Below are 26,314 nucleotides of genomic sequence, written 5' to 3'. Positions count from 1 at the left end.
TGACTAACTGAACAGATAATACGAAACGCGTAGAAATCTTAGTGACGAGTATGTGTCAACTCCATGATGTACAGTTATTGAAAAGTGAGATCCCAAAACTCACTCAGTCCATTTGGCCATTTTTATGATTAATACATATATATTATGATTATGTTTGAGTCTTCTATCATATTGAAACTTCTTTTCTTCCAAAATAACGCCAAACATTGTCTAAAAGTCTATGTTATTGTTCATGTCACTTGAAAACTCGCTCAGTCCGTAGTTCGGTGGATAAAAAAAAACTAGTCCAGTTCTTTCATAAAAATGGACTTAACGCGTTTTGGGATCACACTCTTCAATTTCATACAATATTTAGCTTGTATTATGCACTGTAGAATAAACGGCTAAAACATCAGTACTCCATGCCAAAGATTCCGATTCAAGCCTCGATGAGTGCAGGCAGAATTTTTAGTGGACAAAAGCACTGTTGGAACGGGATTTTTCGGAGCATTTCTATATTTCCTCCCATTCTTTCACTATCGTAAATAAAGTGGAATAGGTGCAAAAAAGTCTTCCTACAAGTGTAATATGTGTACGAATCTGACGTTTGTATCAGACGCAACAATTAACTTTTCCTCGAGAAACACTGATGGACTTGATCCAAAATCTCACGCACGCACATACACACAAAATTAAGTTTATGAGTTATATAACACACTAAATCGTTATACCAACCTTATGATTTTGTTCACTACGAACCACTTTTTCTCTGTGAAACAAAAAGCAGCCAAAACTGAAGAAAGACATTAAGTCCACGCATGGTGAAGGATCTCTATAATCACTGCCGGTACATTGCAGCCAACGAAGTAACTAATTACTTGATGAGAAGCTGTTAAATGAAGCATGCACGGCTTTGCAGACGCTGCCACTGTGCCGTTGAAGAGACTAGTCTTTCAGAGGTTTAAAAGCCTCGTCTCTGACGTAACTATTGTCGTAGTGGTGGATTAACCAATTGTAATCTCTCAATTGAAACTCTGCTCAATTTCCATCATGATGTGCCTCCATGTTTTGTACTTAAGCGGCCAGTAAAACGGTTCACCAATGCGGGACTAGCAAACCTTGGTCCGCGGACCATGTGTGCTGAATTATAGCATTGACTGTAACTGATCTAGAGCTGATGTTACATTTTGTTTTCATCACCACAATTCTCAATATAACCACAACCACACGACAGCAGCATCATCATCATCATCATCATCATCATCATGATTAACTTTTTTTTCCACCAACACTATCAAAACCGTGATCATGATTATAAGCAAACCGCTTTTACCACGGAAATGTTGACGGCCGTATGTTACGCCGTCACAACATTGTAATTGTAAGGAACCGTATTTTTTGGTGATATAAATGGATGATTTCCGTTCTAAACATTTTACTATTTTGATGGGCATTTCGAAGTTACAGGAGAATGGAGAAAGTTACGCAACGCAGAACTGGACGCATTGTTTTCGTCACCTGAATAATTAGGAACATTAAATCCAGACGTCAGAGATGGGCAGGGCATGTAGCACGTATGGGCGAATCCAGAAATGCATATAGATTGCTAGTTGAGAGACCGGAGGGAAAAAGACCTTTGGGGAGGCCGAGACGTAGATATTTTTTTTTTTTTACTTTAGTAGGTTATTTAACGACGCTTTATCAACATCTTAGGCTATTTAGCGTCTGAATGAGATGAAGGTGATAATGCCGGTGAAATGAGTCCGGGGTCCAATACCGAAAGTTACCAGGCATTTGCTCATATTGGGTTGAGGAAAAACCTCGGAAAAAACCTCAACCAGGTAACTTCCCCCGACCGGGAATCGAACCCGGGGCACCTGGTTTCGCGGCTAGACGCGCTAACCGTTACTCCACAGGTGTGGATCCGAGACGTAGATGGGAGGATAATATTAAAATGGATTTGAGGGAGGTAGGATATGATGATACTGGATTAATCTTGCACAGGATAGGGACCGAAGGCGAGCTTATTTGAGGGCGGCAATGAACCTCCGGGTTCCTTAAAAGCCATTTGTAAGTATAATGGGCATTGTCAAATTGGTGGGTATTTTGTGAAATAAATTGTCATTTAAATGTTTTATTATTAGCTAATAATAATAATAATAATAATAATAATAATAATAATAATAATAATAATAATAATAATAATAATTTATTGCTAGAACAAAGATAAGTTACATATTTTTTACATATAAAATTCACTCTAGCACCTCCAGAAAGAGTGTACATACTTGTGCTCAGGAGGCATGCCATAAAATTTTAAGACATTTTATTAATTAACGTAATAAAAAGTAAAAAGAGAAAAAGAAAAACACAGATATTACAGTAATTGAAACTATTTTATATTTTCTCCCTAGACAATAATTTTAATTGAGTTTCTTAAATAAGGAGCATTAGCAAATTAAATGTTTCGTAATTTGTTATCTTATTATAGAGCCTTGGACCGAAGTTGCTACTGTGATTATAAGCTACAACTGTGGTACATTTAAGTACTGTCAGGCATTATGTTGTCTGATCTTTTAGTTTTATATTTATGTGAATACAAATTAAATATATTACGGTCTTCATGAACGAAATTCAATAAGACATACAGTAGCTATAAATTTGTTGGATATGAAATACTTTAAACTCAGAATATAACAGTTCTGAGGGATAATCAAGAGGCTATTAAGACATATTTTTATTGTTATTTTCTGTACCAGTGTTATTGGCACGAGGGAGATATTATAAGCACAGCCCCATCCTGTAATACCATATTGTAATATAGCTTGTACTAATGCGATGTAAATCAGTCGTAAAGTATGGGTGTACATTAATTTCTTAGGATAATAAAATAGTTAATACTTTTTTCCTTAATTTACTGCAAAGAAAAAAAAACATGTTTATCCCAACATAAGTGTTGCTCGACTATTATTCCGAGAAACTTAACTTGAGAAGATTCATTCAGAATTACGGTTACAATAATTGTATGTATGAATTTTTAAATACAAGAGCGGATTAGGAGATTTCATACCAACAGATGTTAACAAAAATGGTACAACCGTAGTTTTAGTACGTATAAAACTTTTGTTACTTTTATTAATTTTTCTTACACATATGACAAATCAGCACTACCAAAATATAAACTAAACATGGTTTCTATATTATCCTCATGCAGTTTCGTCAGTCAGTGACTACTTTTCGTGTGCGCACAAAAGCCTGGTTCACTGTCCAGATGCACGATACCATACTGCCTGCAAACAATTCACACTAAATTCACTGTAGTCCTCTACTAGTCCTCCTGAAACCTCTTTTCATTGAAATATAGCTTCTACTGCAGTCGACTACAGAAATCGATATTTTGTTCGATAACTAGTCATAGAGGTAGTAAGGCACACAATATCCATAGAGGAAATACAGAAGTATTGGCACAGTCTACTACTGGGTGTTCAGTTCAAAGTGTGTCATGGTTCGCTGTATGCCGTCATGTGGCTAGCCGATGAGCCTAGAGAATTCAATCTTCCTACACTTCCGCAGAGGTGTATAACCTATGAAGCAGAGAAGTTGCCTAGCAAGTACGGCGTTCATTCTGAAGAGTACGTACCGATACGTACGGTAACGCCGGTAGTGGCAGGAATGCGAACTGTTTGGAAATACGTACTGTCGGGATATGGGGAGAGGGTTAAGACTATTACTTACGTATTTGTTGACATTAACTTCGACGGTCAACATGGACACGGAGCATTTGATTTGTGTTGTGGAATGTTACCGTACGCAACCGATGATAACAAATACCCTGCGTACGACTTGCCGGCGCAAAACACAGTTCGAAAGAGGTTATGGTACACACAGACCGTACAGACCGCCATCTGTTGCTACGACGTTCAAGTTATACCGTACACGTTCTCAAGTTCAGATTGAAGAACGCCTTAAATAATAGGCAACTTCTCTAACATATAAGCTGAAACTCGCTTCAAATCGGTAACCCAACAACAGTGACGTCATGACACACTTGGAAATGAACACCCAGTATATACAGTCACGAAGCTTGAGTTTTGAGGGTGCTAGAAACAATAGACTGTGACGGTACTATTTTGCATTGCCTGTAATGAGGCGATATTAGCGATCCTAGTGGTGAGCAACTGTCTAATCTTTGCATATTTACTACGTATTGAGCTTCGCGACTGTATATACTAGACTGTGGTATTGCTATTACGAAGCAATTGACAAATTAACTGAAACAAAAGTTACAAACATGTATTTTTTTAATAATATTGAATAAAATATTGTAATCGTAGGCTTTTCAATGTTTTGGGTATATTTCGTGCTTATTGACATATTTCGCACTATTTCACGAGTTTGTTTTCCTTATATATGGTATTTCAGGTACCTAGAAGGATTTAAGTACAGTTTCCTATATCCCAGATTGTTAAAAAGTGTCTTCGGAAATCCCATCTATCAGTCCGTTCGTCTGTGTACAGCGATTTCTCATAACTGTTGGACTGAGCGTGTTCATACTCCGTACCTTCCAGTCAATTTATCCGGAAGTCTTTAATTTTATTAATCAATTAATGGGTTTTATTTGAAATATAGTCTTAGCATCTCAGCAACATAAATGATTTGATTTAGATAAATGCTTGGCCTCTACGATCACCAGATCTCAACCCATTGCATTTCTTTCTGTGGGAGAACTAAAAATCTTGGTTTATTCGACTTCTGTGAATGATGAAGGAATTCTTCGTTAATCGAATTCTGCAAGACTGTCATATAACAACTATGCCAGGAATTTGGGAACTTTTTCGGATCTCGATGAGATGGGAACTGACGCTTGTAGTATTCAGGCAGGAGGTGGACATTTCATGTAAGAAAATGTAAACAGAAAGCATCAAAATAATTCCAGCAAACAAGCGTACAGTATGATCGTACTCACAAGCTCTACTCAGAAACCAAGCATATCCGGACCCATGTTGATATAATCATTTTTTTTCTTCCATAGGCCTACATATCCGGAATCCATAAATGATGTTTTGCTCATTTTTCGTTACATTCTGTCCTAGATCATATATATATATATATATATATATATATATATATATATAAAACAGACAACTCATCGCTATGTTAAAATCGGCAGCACTTTGAAGAGAACAACTGCCAGGATCGCCACCCGTCTGCCGTAAACGAAAACGAGATGGCAGTACAGTCGCTAATGCAATTCAAATGGGAATTATGACTTGACTCCTTATGTAACAACTAGATGGCAGCGTAGTAAACCTGACAAAAGTTGTTAACGTCAAAGCCTATGAGGCCGATCTATCTGTTACATATATGATGTAGGATTCTGTATATAGCTTGAATAGCTTGTATATAGTTTGAATTTTTTAGACTCAGCTAGGAAATCAATAACTTCATTTCGACGGCCGTAACCTGCACGCGCCCACGTTTCTAATTTTCTTGCAAAATGCATGCTGTAGCGTGTAGAGTAGGGTTGCCAACTTTTTTCAAGAAAAAAATATGGGAGATTAAGAAATCTACAAAATCTTCTATAGAAAATTGACAAATTATTCCGTTTTAAAAATTTAAATTGTTAACTGCCTCCCATTGGAGGTAGCCCAGAAGGACTCAGTATACTCTCCTACGTGAATTTTACAATATTTAATGTTTACATAAATTTGTTGACAGAAAATTAAAATAAACATACATGAATTATAAAGTGAAGAAAAATAAATTAAACATAGTGAATATGATGACTCAGAATTTGGCAAGAGCGTTTCAAAACTGAAGTTATGATGTCAGTAGCAAGTGTCTGTGGTAGTTCAAAAGTCTTCCTGAAGCTCTCAAAGAACTTGGGAATCACACCACGAGCTCCAATAAGAAGACCAATCACCTCAATGTTTTCAAGCTGGTATTTTGCTTTGAAGTAATCAACTGTTGGCAGATAAATGTTGATCTTTTCTTGATTGACATCCTCCGCTGGCTACTCCCCGTTTCAATCCTTATGGCAGGATCAGTTAGGCTATATAACCTTTCTTGATGTCTGGGAATACGGTATGATGTCAATACGTCTAGAGGAGCCATTAGTAGCGAGGCAAAAGACTTCCTCTTCTACTGCCCAAGACTTTTTTCTTAAAGCAGTTGCAATTAAGGATCGAACATGATGGTGTCTGGCATTTCGGAGCAGTAAACCTCTGTTACACTGACCTTGGACGTGGGCAAGGTTTTCAGACAACTAAAAGACACCTCTATTTACATTTTGCCAGCTAGGCTTAAATAAGATATTTTGAGACAGATTTTGTCTCGCGTAATAATTGAATTAGACTACACTTTGCAGCTCTGATTTGATTAGATGTGCGGTGCTCCTGTTTCTAACGTCTGTTCAATTATTGTTCATGAGATAAAAAATCCTCTTTGTATGAGCATTACTACTTGGTATGCTTAGAACAAAACTAGTCAGTTTTTCCAAATGTATAATATTAATAGTCTCTATTGTTTGATTTTAAACAGATGGGTAGGCCTATTAAAACCATTTCTGGCAACCATTACCTTCTAAAAAGCCTGCACATTTGAATGCATCTGTTGAACAACAAAATTCAACATATAAACAGTCATCATTCATGGCAAAATCAAATGTTTAAAATAAGGATTTTTACATTGCAAAAATAAGGGAGAAAAATGCTCAAACAGAAGGAAAACACGGGAGCCGGGAGACTGCTGAAAATTAGGGGCAAATACGGGAGATCCCAGAAATACGGAAGGGTTGGCAACCCTAGTGTAGAGTCATGTGATCGTTTTTGATTCAATATCCTATAACACGGACCGCTCCGCTATGATAGAAGCCACATAATCGTGTCAAGGTTAGGTTGTGGTTGTCACATTCGACAGGCAGTGGCGTAACGCTCTTACAGCATAACCCAATTCTGTTAATTACGTAATCCAATTGGGATAATTCCTGAAGTGCCCGGCGATTATTCATGTCAAAGTCCTGCACACGTTGTTGTCGGCATATTTGTATCGCAGCCTGTCTCCTCTCAGCAACTCCATGTCTTCCTCCTCTTACAGAAGTCTATAGCTGGCAATCTGACCAATATCTTGATCAGTCTTTTCACATGTCATTAATTAATTTAATTCCACATCGAAAGTGCATAACAGGAGAGAATGCATGGAAGACAATTCCCTGGTCGCGACGTAACGGATTTGAGAGCAAATAATTTATTTCGAGTCTTATAATGCTTCATGCGATCCTGCAGATATTAATTACAATTTTACGTGGTAATTTTATTTGAAGAGTTAATTGCGTATAATACCATAACAATACATATATTTACTTACTTACTAACATACAAATGGCTTTTATAGATCCCGGAGCTTGTAAACATGTTATTGTTTGTTTTGGCGCATATTTTTTTCAAAATAAGTTTCACAATTTGGAAAAAATGTTCTTCATGGCAAAATCGACTCTCCAGCCTTTAAATTTGCTCCAAAAAAGAATTATCAAAATTTGTCTATATAAACCTTTTGATTATCCAACAAAATTAATTTTTCAGGAATTTGGTGTATCAAATCTAGAACAAATTTATAAACAAACATGGCTCATTTACTCCCATAAAAACGACAATAAATTTAAATTTGATCCTCATGAATACCATACGTGAAAAAACTACAGCTTCTTTCTAAAAACTCCCAAATGCCACGCAACTGCTGGATTAAAACACAGCAGAAATTTTGGACCCAAAGTATATAATGCATTAATTAGAGCTTACCCTGAGCTAAGTATACTTAACACACATAGATTTAAGAAACAAATCAGATTAATTATTTAATTGTTTAAGCTAATTGAGTTAAAAATTGATACTCTAATATTCATGTACTTTTGTATTTTCTGTTTGCATATAGACCCTATTATTACATGCTGTATGTATTTTACCACTGATTAATATTATTGTGCTCAATGAACTCTCTTAATTTTGTGATATATTTTGTATAACTGATCTGAACTGCACCCGAGCACGAGCTTCTGCTCTTTCGGTTTCCAATGCCTAATGTAGCTCAAGTGTATAGTATTAAATGAATATCGTACCGGTCTTCTATTTTTGATTAAGGCGCGGAATTTTAGGCCAATCTCCCCTCAACTGGGAGCTTGTCATTTCTGGCCATGTCAATTTTTCGCGTTTAATTTGCGTTTTGATTAGGGAAAGTTGAGTTCCTAAAATTTTAGAATGTATGATAAGGTTATGTCATATTTTCTTACAAAATAGTCCACTTCCGAAAGAAAACAAACTTCCACTCACGTTTCCCATTCTAGACTACAGTAGTCAGGAGACAGCGTGCGTGCCTGCAATGTTTGACGTCAAAATCGCTAATCTTCAGAGAATGACTTGTAAATAAATACTTGTGCATGATCGTTGACGTAATCAGCCAGTCTGTATGTACCAGCACAGCCACAAATTCCCGGAGATGATGGTTGCTGTGAGCAGTGAGCCCTATTAGGAAGCTTGATCATGTTAAACAAAAGATTATTTTTTGTGGTCTTGTTAATAGAGACTCGCGTCGGTTACAGATAGGTCAATTACTATATTAACTGTCTAGAAACCTCGCAAGTACCAACAACCTTTTCATATAATTAGAGAGACTCGAGTTTTCTTCCCTACCATTTTAGTTGATCACTTCGTCCCTTGCGGTACGCTTTTCGTTAGTCTTTTGACGACACAGAATCAATGAGAGCTTCCTAAATTATATAATTTCTTATTAGTAGCGACGTACTCTTATAATGTCGCCTTTGAGCAGGAGGAGCTGTGTTTTATCTTATAAATGAAATACCTTCTTCCTTCGTAGTTCTTGGCTTCTAACCTATTCATTCTTCTAAGAACATTGCCCAAAGACAGTTTCTTTTGCTAAGTGACCAAACTAATTAAAAGAAGTACTAAGTACAGCAAATGACAAGTTAGTACAGGGTTGGCCACTAGCTTTTAAGGAACCCGGAGGTTCATAGCCGCCCTCACATAAGCCCGCCTTTGGTCCCTATCCTGAGCAAGATTAATCCAGTCTCTATCATTATATCCCACCTCCCTCAAATCCATTTTAATATTATCTTCCCATCTACGTCTCGGCCTCCCCAAAAGTCTTTTCCCACCTCTGGTCTCCCAACTAACACTCTATATGCATTTCTGGATTCGCCCATAGGTGCTGCATGCCCTGCCCATCTCAAACGTCTGGACTTAATGTTCCTAATTATGTCAGGTGAAGGATACAATTCGTGCAGCTCTGCGTTGTGTAACTTTCTCCATTCTCCTGTAACTTCATCCCTTTTAGCCCCAAATATTTTCCTAAGAACCTTATTCTCAAAAACCCTCAATCTCTGTTCCTCTCTCAAAGTGAGAGTCCAAGTTTCACAACCATACAGAACAACCGGTAATATAACTATTTTATAAATTCTAATTTTCAGATTTTTTGACAGCAGACTAGATGACAAAAGCTTCTCAACCGAATAATAACACGCATTTCCCATATGTATTCTGCGTTTAATTTCCTCCCGAGTGCCATTTATATTTGTTATATTTGATATTTGAATTTTTCCACCTCTTCGAAGGATAAATCTCCAACTTTTATAGTTCCATTTCGTACAATATTCTGATCACGAGACATAATCATATACTTATTCTTTTCGGGATTTACTTCCAACCCTATCTCTAGTTATCTTCTTTACTTTCTTAAATAATCTCTGTTAACCCTTCTGCTACCAAGGTTTTTTTACAACTTCCTAACACCAAGGTAGTTAAGTATTTTTATGTATTTGGGATATAAGCAATTTTTACATTATTTACTACAAACTTACAAAAAATGTAAAGATGTAAAATAATCATTCCTAAGCCACACAGACAAAATTTTACAGGAGAGCGTATTGAAGGTTTAGAGTCCAATGCTATTAAGTGCGGTATCATAAATTCTTTGACATATAATTACGTCATTTGTTGCGTAATATATATAAAATTTTACTGGTAGCTTCCCCATATAACCTGTGTAAGAAATGAACGCGCACAAAAAAAAAAAAATTTGAAAGTGTGGCTGTGGACTATCTCATTCTCATCCCTTCAGTTGATTGATTTTATTATTATTTTATTTTTGCAAAGTAATTTTGCAATGTTATATATATTCAGATTAAATTTCTGTACATTTAAAAAACGAAACTAAAATTCTTTCAATTGTTTATTATCATAATACACTGCTTTCTTAAATTGATTGAGCATATTGGGAATTAAATCAGTGGCTTTCCCAAAACACGCTATGAAATGTTTCATACAAAATAATTTTTATCTAGGACATTTCTATTAAACTTTTTTGTTTGAAATATCTCAAAGAATAACCCCCTGAAATTAATGACATTACTTACATTCCAATAAAATAATGTGCAACAATATTTTTGAACACTGTACTACAGGCTCATTGGATAATGTGGCAAATTCTTTGATATATCTCTATGATTAAAATTACATTAAAAAAGGCAATTTAATATATAATGCACATTTTAGTATTTATGTTTTTTAATAAATATTTTTATTCGTAACTAAACGGTAATGAGGATGATGTCACCAATAACAGCAGACTTAATTGCTTTTGCTTATGAATATATTTTAATTACACTTTAGTTAGTACAGCGAAATATATATTAAACTAGTGCCTTTTGCAGCAAATGCTGCAAACTAAGTTCATTAGACGTTCAAATAAACATTTTTCAGATTTATTTTCAATGAAGAATACCAGACATTCTGAAAGTTATTTGCTTCCATAATAATGAAAGATACTCTCTCGAGCCAATACTGAAGAGAACCACGCATATAAATATCTACACCACACAGTCATTAAATATATGAAAAATACCCAACCCCACTTGATTAATAACTATAAAAATATTTGATTTTTAATAATATTATAATCTTACGTAAGTTTTATAGCTGTCAGTAACATATACTATATATACGCCACTCAGTAAAATATAGAAATCAAAATCTAATTTAAGTTATTCTCTACATCTACTTATATAACCCCAAAACTTTTCACTTTCATATCATCAGTATAGCATTAATATGTATAATTAATTAAAAATAGTCACATTATGGAATTAACTACAATAATATTTCATTTCTAATGGTAATAATGTCATCAAACCACCTCAAGTTTTGTAGTTTTTAATATCCAATACACAGCTGTACCCAGAAAATTACACACCACAGAATTGAACCTGTAAATTATTTTTAGTAAGTTAAGTTTTTAATAACCAATTTAATTTGAGCTCTAAATATGTCAGCATTCTTGCAGATTATGACCTTCGTGTAATATTGTTTACTGTAGTGTGTGTTTTGTTTTATTCTGAAATGAAATTATCTAGTTCTCGGATGGATTTTGGAAAATAGGAAAATTATGTTGAAAAATTGACATTTCACTGAAAACTACTATTTTTCTGAAAAACTTTGAGTTCCAAGCTTCAAAATGAGGGGTCATTTATTAAAATCCGTTCAGCCGTTTTCCCGTAATTTCCATTACCAGTTCAAGTTATATATATATATATATTTACATATACATGTTACAGTGCTGGAACTGCAATGCCATTTATTTCGCGAATGTACATCAAATTCATTCTCTTAACATTGTACCATGCTTTGAATTTGGTTCATAGTAAACATGTGTTGTTGAAAGCTATGAAGATTTATTGCGACTTTCTGAAAGGATATTTCTGCATTTCAAAGACGAAACTACAATATCTGATTGAATAACAGTATTTCCATGAGGATGAGGCATATGAAATACGAGGTTTCTGAGTTACCGAAGGAACGGTTCTCCCGATAAAATACAGTTTCTTATGACAGTCACGTAGTCAGCGCAGGAACGATGCGAGTTTATGGTTTAACTTGACATATCTCAAGTTGGACGCTTCTTTAGTCTTACAAAACTTTTATCAGCGGCTTGTTTTGACTTATATTTTGCTATGGCCTACAACATTCATACTTTGACCCCAATAAATTAATTGGAAAATAACGTCAAACGGACAATTTCTGTCCCTATTTGTACACAATTGCTCACTAAAGGCTGTGTGATTGTCTCACTGTGAAAAGAGAAAGGAGATATGTCTTACTTCGTCTGTGTTGTTATGGTGATGGGGGAATGGAGCGATGCCGTCCATCCATCCAGGGGCGGAAGGGACTAGTTGATACATTCTGTAGCGCAAAATAAAATAACAAAATATCTCTCTTCGTACTGTGTAGTTCCGTCACTGAGCTTGTCTTTCAAGAAACTGAGTTCCAGCAGCCTGTACAATAACAAGATTTTGAAAGGAATCCTGAAAATTTACAACCCTCCTATAATCTCCACCCTCATTTGAAGGGACTTGGTTTTATTGCTGCTGAGACAAGAAAAACCTTACCAGATATAATACCAATAAAATCGATCCATAATGCCTGGAATGATTAAGAATATTGACTTCTCACTGCGAAAACACAAAAGCAAATATTGTATAGGAGACTTCAAATATTTTAGTAGTGAACAAAAATTAATTAACGTTGATAAGCTGGTGTTATCCAGTTACTCCTGCCACCTATAGTCTACCACCTCCTCTACCATCTTCATCATCCACTGGAAATTAAATCCAAATTGGTGACAGAGGGTTGCAATGGTGGCTCTCGTATATTGATGTCTGACCTACAATTTTATGATCGTGTAAGCGAACTTTCCAACCACGGGATAAATCAGACCCAAAGATGTAAACATTGATAAACTTTGACAGAGTTCCGCTAGTTCTCAATAGGTGGCACTATTATTGGGGCGGTTAAAAAGTGTCAGGGAAAATAATTATATAGATTAAGCATAAATTATTCTCATAATTGACAATATCACCGGTTTTCAACTAAACCCAGTGTTGTTTTACAATCAGTAGAGTGGAATAAAAAATTGAATTCTATAATGCGGGTATGTTTATGTACGATTGGCAACACTGACTACTATCTTCGCCATCTATTAATAAAAGTAATAACTAAAGTAGCTACATTTACACCGACAAATTATCGATCACTATCAATTAGTAGGGTCAGATATTGTGTACATTTCTTTTCTCGCATTTCTACAGTTATTTTTCTCGTGTACAATTTTTTACGTCAGACGTTTAATTTCGGAATATAAGAAAACAAAATTGTAACGCTTTGATACGAAAGAAAAAGAATTTAGATTTTCATTTGAAGAGTCCACTGTAAGAATGATGGATATCACTTTCTTGTCGAAAATGAACCAAGACTGTCAATGCATAGCTTAAGACATATAGAATGCACATACAGAGTTATATGGCATTAACACTGATAGTCATTGTACAGTAATGATCGGAAAATCACAGTTAAGCTTTGAGCGCTAAGCATTTCAAACTTTCAATTGCTTCTCCTGAAAAATGTATTCCAAATGACATCCATCATTCTTGCAGTGGACTCTTCATATCATATCATTCATCTTTCTCATCTCATTCAATAGCCATATCCAGGTCATGACGCATGTCTTCATCCACTTAGGGGGGGGGGCGTCCTCTCTACAACCGTTCCTGAGTTCCTAGCCAGGATTCATTCCTTAAGAGCACTTCCAAGGGCGCTTCGAGACCTTGGAAGGGCCGTTGGAATGGATCCTGTGCTGTTTGGTCATCTTGGCGGTGTGAACTTAGGGTGGGGGAGGGTAGGAGGCCCCCATTGGGTGAGCGGATAGGGGGGGTCACATGCAGCCGGTGGGCTGGTACACCCTCATCCTCATTCATCCCATATATAGTTCTGGGTACACAATAGTCCTCAGTATGACCGACGTGCAAAGGGTTGTCTTAATCGCCCGTAGCCACCGTGACCTAACCTAACCTAACATAACCTAACCTAGAGGACAGCAGGGTTGAAGCTCACATAGATTTTTCCTCATAGCCTCAGATTCCCTAGCAAGGCTCCTTGGTCGTATACTATGTATTTGTTTATCTCTTCTTTGTTTAATTACTTGTTTTGCCTGCACCACTGACTTGCCAACAGAAGTTATAAATTCAGGATGACGCGGAATTTAAATTCGGACCCCCTGGCTTATAAGTTCAGCGCAACTGAGCCAAAGTGACGGCTGTAATCTAAGAATAGGATGTCTTATTTGAGTTATAAATTCTATATTTCAAGTAATAGCCTTAAATTAAATTACAAATTTTATAGTAACGTGGCCATCAAGATCTTGCAGTCAGAGTATCTCAGGAAGAACTGTACCCACTCCTCTGAAAGAAAGTGAAGTGCGTACCGCTGCATCGTTACTACATGTTACATTTAATTTTCTCGAAATACTCAACATCGTCGCTGCAACTCCAAAATCCGCTATGTGTTTTTAAAAAGATTTTGCAAGAGAAAGGAAAAAGCATTGTCTCTTTTAATTCTCTTGATATTCAAAGCTATGATATTTTCTCTATACTTCCATCATTTATGATGCAATGATTGAACTTATACCGAAAGTAGATTTCAAAATCAAAGGTCTTAAGACTAACAATGTTTTTTTCTTTCTCCTGCAAAATCGTATTAAAACATTGCGGACTTTGGAGTCGCAGCGACAACATACATTTTTGATCTACGGTAAATGAAGAGTCCACTGCAAGAATGATGAATGTCATTTGGAATAGATTTTTGCAGGAGAAGCAATTGAAAGTTTGAAATGCTTAGCGCTCAAAGCTTAACTGTGATTTTCCGATCATTACTGGACAATGACTATCAGTGTTAATGCCATATAACTCTCTATGTGCATTCTATATGTCTTAAGCTATGCATTGACAGTCTTGGTTCATTTTCGACAAGAAAGTGACATCCACCATTCTTGCAGTGGACTCTTCAAATATTATTCCACAAAACTTGTTTATGATAATCTGAAATAAGCTCGTATGAGTGAATATAATATATATCCTTCCACCGATTAAGTAACATACCCGCTTACTCATCTTATTCCCTTTTCATAGGTCTCTATCGTAAGACATAGCGGTTCAGTGCCCAATTTTGATATCCGTGCTCTATGAACTGAAGAACCTAAGGTTCATATTTCATCGGAAACACATTGCCCTCTAACTACCACCAAGGGTATTTATTATCTTTGCTGTACACGTTTCTTGTACACATGAATGAAGAAAGAAAATTACCTACGCTTTCAGTTCTTAATTTCTGAAAACATTATTTTGCGATACGTGACGCTGCATTGTCTGGCGAGCCGGTCGAGCTTTGGAATCAAAACAAAAGATTTATTGCTTTTTAAACATCCTTTATTTGTGTTCTCTTCTAAATAGTTGCAAAGGTCGGGCATTATTTTATCCTTCTCGTATTTTTATTTTCGCTCCCTTGCGATCTTTCCAAGAATCTCCTTTAAGCCTTATGATACACAGACTTTAATTTATTCAGAAAACGCTACAGAAGAAGAGCTTCAAACCGAGGGAAGAAGAAGAATAAGAAGCTGCAAGAATATATTTTACTAGATTCATTTATTTTCCACTCTTTACATGGTGCTGCTCTCCAGCGTACAACGAAGAAGCTTTAGATAGCTTAAGAATCAGGGAGATTAAAATGTCGTTTCTTGAAGCTCTCTCTCCAAGCAATGTCTTCCCTCCAAAAAAGAAAAGGAAAGACAGGGACAGAGAAAAATAAAAAAGAAGGGCCCATGAAGGTTTTAACATCATTCCATCCAGTCGTCTCAGCCTCCCCCCGCTCACCACGCCGAGTCAGTCTCCGTTTTTATTATAAAGCCAATCTTTTGTGTGTTTTGTCTCTGTTAAGACTGTGGTGGAAAGAATAGCCTTCTTAAAGGTTTTAAAATGTAGTAAGAATAATTGCTACCATATTTAAGTAAAGAAGATCAGGAGGAGGTCTGGGTTCATACTGCATTTCAGTAAAGGGTATTTAGCAGTCTCACAATGCCGCTACTTGGAGCTTCCGAATCAAAGAATCGAGGGGAGGAGGAGGGGAAGGAAAGTCGAATAAATGAGAGTAATAGCGCAGATGAAGATGTAAAGAAGGAGAAAGAATGATAATTATAAAGCAAGGAAGACGTTCCCGTTGTAACATCCGCTCGAGCGACGTCTCCGCAAATGAGAGCACAGATATCAACTCACATAACCTCAAAACCATAGTTAAGAAATGAGATTTGAGACTTCGTGATTGCTGGCTTGTGCTGGACTTTTTTGAGTATTTAAGCCGTGTAGTGGAAAGAATTGTCTCATACTATACGCCAACTCCATACCACTTCCAACTTCAACGAAGAGAGCTCTAGTACTTGCATATCGAACGTACGTAATAACTAGTACAACCACTGATTCCGTGAGTTGGATGCGATATAGCGAAACTTTGAATTGCTTTCTAGAACATAACATTCGTATGTAGGCTACACACAACCATACATGCATACATACATACATGCTTGCATACATAATAATAATAATAATAATAATAATAATAATAATAATAATAATAATAATAATAATAATAATAATAATATTTTATTTTCGCTGGCAGAGTTAAGGCCATAAGGCCTTCTCTTCCACTCAACCAGCCTTAATCAATACAATACATATTTAAATTACGAATATTTACACTACACTTAAAAGGTTCTCCAGCAATATTCTTCAGTTAAGTTTTAACGACTAGTAGACTACATATTTATTTAAATTTAGATAAACCTATAAGGTAAAGTAGTAACTAAATTTATGAGCTAATTTAATTCAATCAATTATAATTAATTTGAGATTTGAGATAGCTAGTAAAATGATGAAAATTAATTTAATAGATACATACATACATATGTACATACATACATAAATACATACATACATACATACATACATACATACGTACGTACACACATACATACATACATACATACATACATACATACATACATACATACAGTCCACACCTGTGGAGTAACGGTCAGCACGTCTGGCCGCGAAACCAGGTGGCCCGGATTCGAATCTCGGTCGGGGCAAGTTACCTGGTTGAGGTTTTTTCCGGGGTTTTCCCTCAACCCAATACGAGCAAATGCTGGGTAACTTTCGGTGCTGGACCCCGGACTCATTTCACCGGCATTATCACCTTCATTTCATTCAGACACTAAATAACCTAGATGTTGATACAGCGTCGTAAAATAACCCAATAAAATAAAAAAATACATACATACATACATTACATACATACATACATACATACATACATACATACATACATACAGCTGGCGGTCATATCCAAAGGAAAAGGGGAAAGTGAATGGTCAACTACTTCCAAAGGTACTCTAACCAAGGCGTTCTTCCCTAGTGTCCAAGATAGATTGAAATTGAAAATATAAGTAACTCCTAACTTGACTCAACGCATATTTTCATCGCTGTAAAATCAAGAATAGTGCGACATGTGTAAGTGGGGATGGGGGTCAGACAGTGGATCATATCATTTATGACTGCACGAAATTAGGATAGGAAAGAGAAACACTAATCCAGTCTGTACTTAAATGTGGTGGGAAGTGGCCTGTGGACAAGACAAAATTAGTGAAAAGTTATGTAAAATATTTTATAAAGTTTGCAAATAGTATAGACTTTGAACAACTTCAGTAGGCTGGCTAGTATATAAGGATAAGTTATTTGGGAAGGTAAAGAGGTTAAAATTCAGAATTAAGTGATAAAGGTCCAAAATAGGTTACTTATATTCTATAAATAAGCTAGATATTAGAGGATATAATTTATTTGAAAATAGACTCATCAAAAGATAGTAAATATGCATATAGTGTAAATATTTAAATTCTAGAATATGTAAATAGATTCTTGTACTTTATAGGTTAGGAATAGGAAAATAAGTTAAACTAAGAAGTAACAATATTATCTTGACAGTTACACATCGTAGATGAACTAGACTAATCCATACTTAACCTGGAATAGCAACATAACAATATGTAATATAAATCGATAATGTACTTGAAGATAAACCTAGGTATGTAGTATTATTTCTCATTTGTAATGGAACATGCTGCTCAAAAAAGGTATGTACATACATACATACATACATACATACATACATACATACATACATACATACATACATACATACATACATACATACATACAGAGGGCCAAATAGGTTTGTAGTGGAACTGGCTATAGATTGGAAGGTCCCGCGTTCAGTGGCGTTCCAAACTTTCAGAACGGTCCAGGGTCCACTCATCCGCCTGCGAAATTAAGTGACTGGTCTTTCCCAAGGGTAAAAAGGCGGCCGAATGCTGTGATCATCATACTACCTCATTACAGTATCGAGTTTATGGCAATATGAAATGAATGGTTTTACATTCTTTCAGTCAACTATTTCAAGCTGAAATGTGCCTTAATTCACGTTGAGGTATTCGGCTTGCTCATAGGTGCTCGAGGGACTATACCAGCTTTTTTCTAAAAATTTCGATGGCAGCTTGCTCTGCCAAATCTCTGAGGGATGACATTGTGGTACTTGTGTTAAAAAATCCTGCAAAATCCTAATTAATCACATGGTTCCACATTAATAGCAATTGTAATTTTTCACGCCCTTTTTTTGTTTCCCTTCTTTAAATTTTAATATCTATGTTTACATATGTATATTATTTTTTTTAGGGTACACTGAGTCCGTAAGGGCTACCCTCAATGGGGGGGTAGTTCAATATTATATTATATTATATTATATTATATTATATTATATTATATTATATTATATTATATTATATTATATTATATTATATTATATTATATTATATTATATTATATTATATTGTATTATATTATATTATACTATATGTTTATAGGTATTCGTTGTCATTAATGTGTGAGCAAAGTTAAGGAACCAAAAACATGATTAAAGTTCAATTACACTTTTAATTATTTATGATTGTACTAGTAATAGCTGTTTTGTTACGTGTGTAATTTAATGTGGAATCATGCTTCATAAATAATGAGGTGCGTAATTTTTTTCCAATCTTCAAGTACCAGAATATTTACATAAAAATATCGTTATTAGAGAGGGTGACTCGAAAGCATGTTTTTTGTTTTGGCAAGAAAGTATCAGCTTTCCAAATTTGAAGCAGAAATATTAGTGTTTTTGGGTTTAAACAAAACTACAAATTTCTAGAGTTTTGACACAAAATATAAAAGTTCGGGGTTAACACAAATAGTAATTTTTCAATACTTATTTAAAAATAATGGTTTATCATTAATTTCATTCCTATAATTTTTTTAAATTAGCAACAGCAAACAAATAATAATACTGAATTTGTAACTGAATTATTATATTTTTACAAACATTTCAAAAAGCTCAAAATCTAATGAAATTTACACTTTGTTACACAAATTTATAACATACCGTATTCATGTATTCATAGTGTTCTGCCTAAGGACAGGTCTTTCACTGCAAACCCAGCTTTCTCCAGTCTTTCCTATTTTCTACCTTCCCCTTTGTCTCCTCATATGATCCATATATCTTAATGTCGTCTATCATCTGATATCTTCTTCTGACCCGAACTCTTCTCCCATTCACCCTTCCTTCCATTGCATCCTTCAGTAGGCAGTTTCTTCTCAGTCAGTGATCGAACCAATTTCTTTTTCTCTTTCTGATCAGTTTCAGCATCATTCTTTCTTCACCCACTCTTTCCAACACAACTTCATTTCTTATTCTATCTGTCCACTTCAAACGCTCCATTCTTCTCCATATCCACATTTTTGCAATTTTTCTTGGGAAAGATAAATGCGGTAGCTTATTATATGTTAACAAATCATTTCAGAAATTAATCTGTTGTAAGCAATCATGAACGCTACTGTATTTTTCTCTTCACAGGATTCTTAATTGTTATAATAATGTTGAGAAAATGTTGCTTTCGAAATACCGGAATCCCAAGTACTTAAATAATAATTTTGGAGTCTTCTTGGAAGTATTTTTATTTATTGATTTCAAATATAAATATAGCTAAACTGGACAGTTAATAATTCCTTAAATACACAAAAAAATCTATAAGCCTAGCAAAGCGTTTCTCAAACTGTGGTCCGCGGACCACCTGTGGTCCTCGAGTTCTGTCCTTGTGGTTCTTCAAAAAAGGCAGAAGAAAAAATAAAATTCAGTATTAATATTTTATAAAATTTCTTACACTACCCGTCTACCCACTTTACTCTCAGCAACAAAAGAGGGATTTAAAGCACTATGAACGTGGTGCTTCTCGCCATCTTTTCCCTGTATATCTGGTGCCGAACCTGTAACCCAGCCAGGGACCACCCTAATTCATAACAGAGGACCACAGTACCGAACCTTTTCATGTATTGATGACTTTCTTAATAGTTTTGCCGACACCCAGTATGCACATTGAAATGGGCACGTACTGTACGTCGTACACCAATAATAGAACGTGCCAAATTGCAATTTTACTTGTTGAAAATCGGGCATGTTTCTGCATTAATTTTTATTTGTTTTTCTAGATGACGATATAAAAAATTTTAGACTCCGCCTATTTTAAAATCCTACAGGTTTACTTTTTACAATTGTGTGTTTCGTCTCTAAGAGCCGTTTCAATTTCGCGGGTTTCATACACTCGTTTGAAAGTACTTCGTAACAAACAACGCACCGAGGTTTTGGTTCACTCTCACTGCCACACCAAGTGAATCCAAGTTCCAAATAATTCTTGCCATATTTACCAAAGTATTTTTTCTTTGAATAGCTTCTAGTAGGACTAGATATTTCTTTAATAGCACTATAATTAATACATTTCTTCACACACAGCTTCTGAATTATTAGCTCTGCCTAAATGAAGCGTATCATCACGTTCCTTTCTTTTCAAAGATCCGGATCGAAGCCAGTTTTCCATTATTTATAATGGACACTATTTAACAGAGACATGGACAACTACTAGCGTGTACCACATAAGAAGGATTTCAAACTAACTGCTAACAGGCAAGCGATGAATCGACAATGCACAGAATTTGTTATAAGTTACTTGTGATTGTCTACAAAAAATATAATTACAAAAGTATTGTAATTAATTAATTCTGTTTTAAAATATAAGTATACTGGTATTAAAATATGCTACAAAAATGATAAATTTGCTTTGGAAGGGAACAAGAGTAGGTGGTGCACGGAACTGTTGTGACTTAAAAAAGTGGTCCCCACTTCAAAAAAGTTTGAGAGACGCTGGCCTAGCAGAAAAAGAAACAAATTTATTTTGTGATGTCTAAAAGAAAAATATTGAAATGAGTTAGGATAAACGCCACTGTGATGTGAAAGAACGTCTGTATGACACATTTAATTAGCAATACCGTGTCGAAGAAAGAGTTAAGTTATTATTATTATTCCTATTTTTGTAACCGAATTCTATTTTAATCCTAGCATAATCTTCTCATATTTCTATTGAAAGCCAGCACTATTCTTTGCTTTTACGATATGTGTTACTCAGAAAAAAGGGAACTCTTTCTGTTTTATTTTCATTGGCATGGAATTCTCGTCTCTAGATATTAGAAACGTTTCCCTCTACACGCAGAGACCAAACTTTAATGTAAAATAGAACCAGTATTTTTTTTCCCTTTCTGAATTATTTAATTCGATAGAAATAAAATAGCTCTCAAATTATGGACTATTCAATATTCTCTTCAATTTCAGTGTCTTCACTATATACACATATAAATATACTAGTTTCTAGAGTAATACTGCACCTTTTAAGATTCTCAACTTTCAATCAATCATCGTACATCCTGAGAACTTTCGATCCTGTAAGCCTTCTTCGTGAAACGTTTGATATACATTTAGTGAGACTGTGACCCATTTCTTTTACTTTAATTCCCAAATGGACTAGAGCTTTCCTTGCTTCTCCTGTGGAAATGCATGCAATTCTTTTTCTCTCCAGTAAGCCACGTCACCTCACACAAACAGTCGAAGATCTGTCGAGGTTGGGGGGTATCAACTCTATCATTCGATTTCCGTCACATCTGTAAGGAGGGATTATATTTTGAATATTGCTTTTCATTTCTTTTTCTGTTTTTTACCTTTAAGATATATCTGTACGCATTTATTTCCTGTCTCTTGGAATTTACCTTCGAAGAGGGCTTTGCTATATTTTACTTACAAAAATTACAAGCACAAATATGAGAAAATACACCTGTGGGAAGAAAAATAAAGCTTCTTATTTCATCCCTCTTTGAAAACTGAATTTCTTAGGATCATTTATGTGATGATTGATGTTGTATTGAAATGAAGGAATGTCTTAGTAGGGTTTTAATGTTGCACTTAACACGAGGGAGAAATATATATTCGTACATCTGGGTATGCTTTATTTACTTCCTTTCTTACAAAGAAATATTCCTAAATATACAGCATACAAAATAAAAATTTTTGGTTATCATACGCAAGTGAAAACATTTTCGAACCAAGATAAGTTATCCTGTTATATTTCAGTATTATTATGAAAATTATATAATGTTTAATTTTTACTCTTTTGCGGTAATTCTGTTCAGAAGGATTTTTATTCTGAGTTTTAAACTCTGTATTGAGATTTATAGTTTCAGAACTACTAAATGATCCAGTTGGTAATCGACCGCCAAGCTGTATAATGTGCGATATTGGCGAGCAGGCCAGCATACGTTGGTAATGCAAGCTTCTTAGGCGTATTCTCGATAACTAACGCAACAGCAACCGAACAGCTTTAAAAGAATCAAGTAGGAAACAATTGCTATCGAAATGGAAAACGGAAAACGAGAGGAAGTGTGTCTAAAGTGTTGATTAGGTGATATATTTTAAAGTGTGTAAAAAAATCGAGTTATTGAATTCAGAAGACATAGTTTCTTAAAATTTTCTTCTTCGATTGGGTTATAATCTATTTGATATATATGATATGATATGATATATGATATGATATGATATGATATGATATGATATGATATGATATGATATGATATGATATGATATGATATATATGATATGATATATGATATGATGTATATATGATATATATATATATATATATATATATATGTATACACTGAATCTTTCACCGCACTCTAACAGTCTTACTAATAAACAGTGTATAGTTTTTATACGAGACTTATGCAGAGTTGAGACAGAAAACGTTACTAATAAACCGTGAACAAGCTATGGACGTATAAACAGGCTGTAACTATACAATGGGAATTGCTTTGCAGTAGTTATATACACGAAACCCCTTGTTTAAGCGTTGTATATAGCGAAAAAATGGCCGCCCCTCTAACAGCTGTTCGTATCGACTGTCATTTTATGATGATGGTTACCTTATAACCATAGAAGAACAAACCAAAGAGCACAGAATAATAAGAATAATATTGCTGTAGCTTGTACTCTTTGACCAAAATGTAGTGTGGTAATCGATTAGAGCCAGTTGTACTATCGATATTTAACACGCCACACTAGAGCCCTCTACCGGATGCAATAGAGAACCTCAGATATTCTATTACCTTTCTAACTATGACGTAGCTGTGTAACAGTCATACTGTTATACACGACGTATGTAGTGATTATTAGTCAGGAATTTACACACGACTTATAAACGAGCTACTCATTGTATAAGTATAAGACAGTTAAACGTCTGTATATAGAGTTTTTATTAGTAAGACCGTAAAGGTGGAAATCCATTGGGGTGAGTTATGGTGAACGTGGTAGCATTTAAATGGTTGCACGCAGTCCTGCCACTATAAGGTAAAAAAGTTATCCAAATACGCACGAAAAACTGTAGCATAAAGGAAAGAAGATCCGTATTGCTGGAAGTATAGTTCATCAAAGTTGTCCAAATCCATCATGAGTCCTGGTACAGTACAACGTGTAAACAAAGAGTAACACTAACCGGGTTCAACCATCTGCTACGCTCGGCGACAGTCCATTCGTTTTGTTTGTCTTTCGTTTCGTTACCAAACTGCAAAACTTGGATTAACCTAAATATTTGTGTTATATTTGGTTACCAACCTGTAGAACTTCGATTATCTATGATACTAACCTAAATAATTCTCTTTTGTTTTGTTACCAACCTGGAAAGCTTCGATTATTTATGTTACCAACTTTAAACGTCACTAATAAATTACTAGCGCCAATTTACATGCTTTATTTTCATGATGTTACCACACTTATTCATTTTTAAGAGTATAAAGTGAATTTTTTACCACTCTGTATAAAGAAAGAAGCTCAAGATCCTCGCAACTATTTGTTACCATGGTAACTGCTTGACTCGAGGTTCGGGGTTCAAATTCAGGCGAAAACTTCGGATTTTAAAGGATGGCATAATACTTGCCTTGGTTCTCATTGAGAGAGAAATAAAACAGGTGTCGTAGATTTATGGCAGGGAACCCTTTTCATGATAGAGGGCTCCAGGCAAAATGTATACGTCTTTTCAATGTGACGCTCAACTTCTTCAGTTGGGAGCATCGTTAAACAAATACTACCATGATTTCTACTCACTCTTTGTTCATATAATGAAAATGAAAGGCTAATAATAATAATAATAATAATAATAATAATAATAATAATAATAATAATAATAATAATAATAATAATAATTATTATTATTATTCTTTATTTATACTGGCAGAGTTAAGGCCATAGGGCCTTCTCTTACACTCTAGCAGGTCACAAAGTATACAAGCAGTTAAAATTTAACAAAAAGTTAAAGAACAGAATACTAACATATTACAAAAAACAATAATAATAGCATAATAAAATCGACACTAAACAACATGAAAATAATACCATAACAGGAAAAAAAAGTAAAATACATTGGAATATAGTGAAAGCAACTCATTTAGTACAAATGGTTAATATGGAAAAACGTAAGGAAGAATATATCAAAATGGAATGTAATAAAATAGTAATAAAAAATAAAAGAAATACAAAAATTAAATAAAATTCACGATAAAAAGGCTATGATAATAAATTCATCGACTGATAAAGAGAACAAAAAGGGGAAAGGAAGGAAAAAGAAATATATATCCTATATTTTTACAAAACTATGGCAGAGAAAAGGGCTTATAACTGAAAGGAATCTAATTCAAAAAGTGCAATTTTAATTTATTTTTGAAACTAGACAATGTCCGACAGTCTCTGACATGTTGTGGTAGAGAGTTCCAGAGATGAGCTGCAGAGACCGTGAAAGAAGAAGAGTAGAAGGATGTTCTGTGTTTAGGAATGGAGAGAGTGATATGGTGTTGTGAGCGAGTATCTATTTCGTGATATGAGGACAAATGTTGAAAACGAGAAGCTAAGTAGCTAGGGTTAGAGGTTTGAAGAATATTGATGAGTAAAGTGAGAGAGTGAATAGTAGTTCTTCGCTCTTTGAGACGGGCCCAGGACAGCATATTTGGTGAAGGTGTGATACGGTCAGATCTACGGACGTTGCAAATAAATCGAATGCTAGTGCGTGAAGATGGAGCTCAGCTGTTCTGAGTGCAGTCACGTTGGTCCCACACAGAGCACGTCTGCAGGCGCTCCCGTCGACTGTTGCCGTGCTTTCTTGTAGCGAGCTTGTTCGCTGTCTGGACTCGAAGCCTGTAAACTTGAAACACGACATACAGTTCAGTGCGTCAATCAAAGTAACGACCTTCTCCCGGAGGTTTTTGTAATCATGACTCGTGCCGTCAAACTGAATGCGTCGTTGCAGATTTTCTTGAGCATTTTAACTCCGTTTAGAAGAGAGCATTGAAATTATTTGCAGTAACAACTTTGAGTCGAAGACACTTGAAAGAAAACAGATTTTTTGTTGAAACTTCGGAAATTAGATCGTGAGAAAATGGAAATTTTTAGGAGGCGCATGAGAAATTAATAGTAATACTTTTATTGCAGCCAGATAGCCCTATGAAGTATTGAGGAGTAAATTACAGACTTTGCATAGTCACTTATTGAAATTAATGACACAATGAAAAGGCAAATGCAATCTTTTCACATCTCACTCACTCACTCACTCACTCACTCACTCACTCACTCACTCACTCACTCACTCACTCACTCACTCACCCACCCACCCACCCACCCACTCACTCACTCACTCACTCACTCACTATATCTGTCTACTTATTTATTTATTCATTTGTTCACTTATCTATTTACTTAATTATTTATTTATTTATTTGTTTGCTTGCTTGTTTATTTCTTTACTTATTTATTTATTTATTTATTTATATATTTATTTATTTATTTATTTATTTAAATATTTATTTATTTATTTAAATATTTATTTATTTATTTATTCAAATATTTATTTATTCGTTTATTTATTTAAATATTTATTTATT

General features: G+C 34.9%; 1 protein-coding gene and 1 long non-coding RNA gene across 2 annotated transcripts in view; both read right to left on the bottom strand.

Moving 5' to 3' along the window:
- Positions 1 to 918, bottom strand: part of LOC138694955 (solute carrier organic anion transporter family member 74D-like) — a 110,084-nt gene extending 109,166 nt beyond the window's left edge. The window contains exon 1 of the mRNA XM_069819177.1: positions 715 to 918. The gene's annotated coding sequence lies outside the window, so the exon portion shown is untranslated. The remainder of the gene's footprint in view (positions 1 to 714) is intronic.
- Positions 1 to 26,314, bottom strand: part of LOC138694957 (uncharacterized) — a 223,060-nt gene that overhangs the window by 120,950 nt on the left and 75,796 nt on the right. The gene's annotated exons all lie outside the window — the stretch shown is intronic.

This window comes from Periplaneta americana, chromosome 2 (assembly GCF_040183065.1).
Source record: "Periplaneta americana isolate PAMFEO1 chromosome 2, P.americana_PAMFEO1_priV1, whole genome shotgun sequence".
NCBI lineage: Eukaryota > Metazoa > Arthropoda > Insecta > Blattodea > Blattidae > Periplaneta > Periplaneta americana.
The sequence above is the reverse complement of the archived record's forward strand: the minus strand, read 5'-3'. Positions and strand labels throughout refer to the sequence as shown.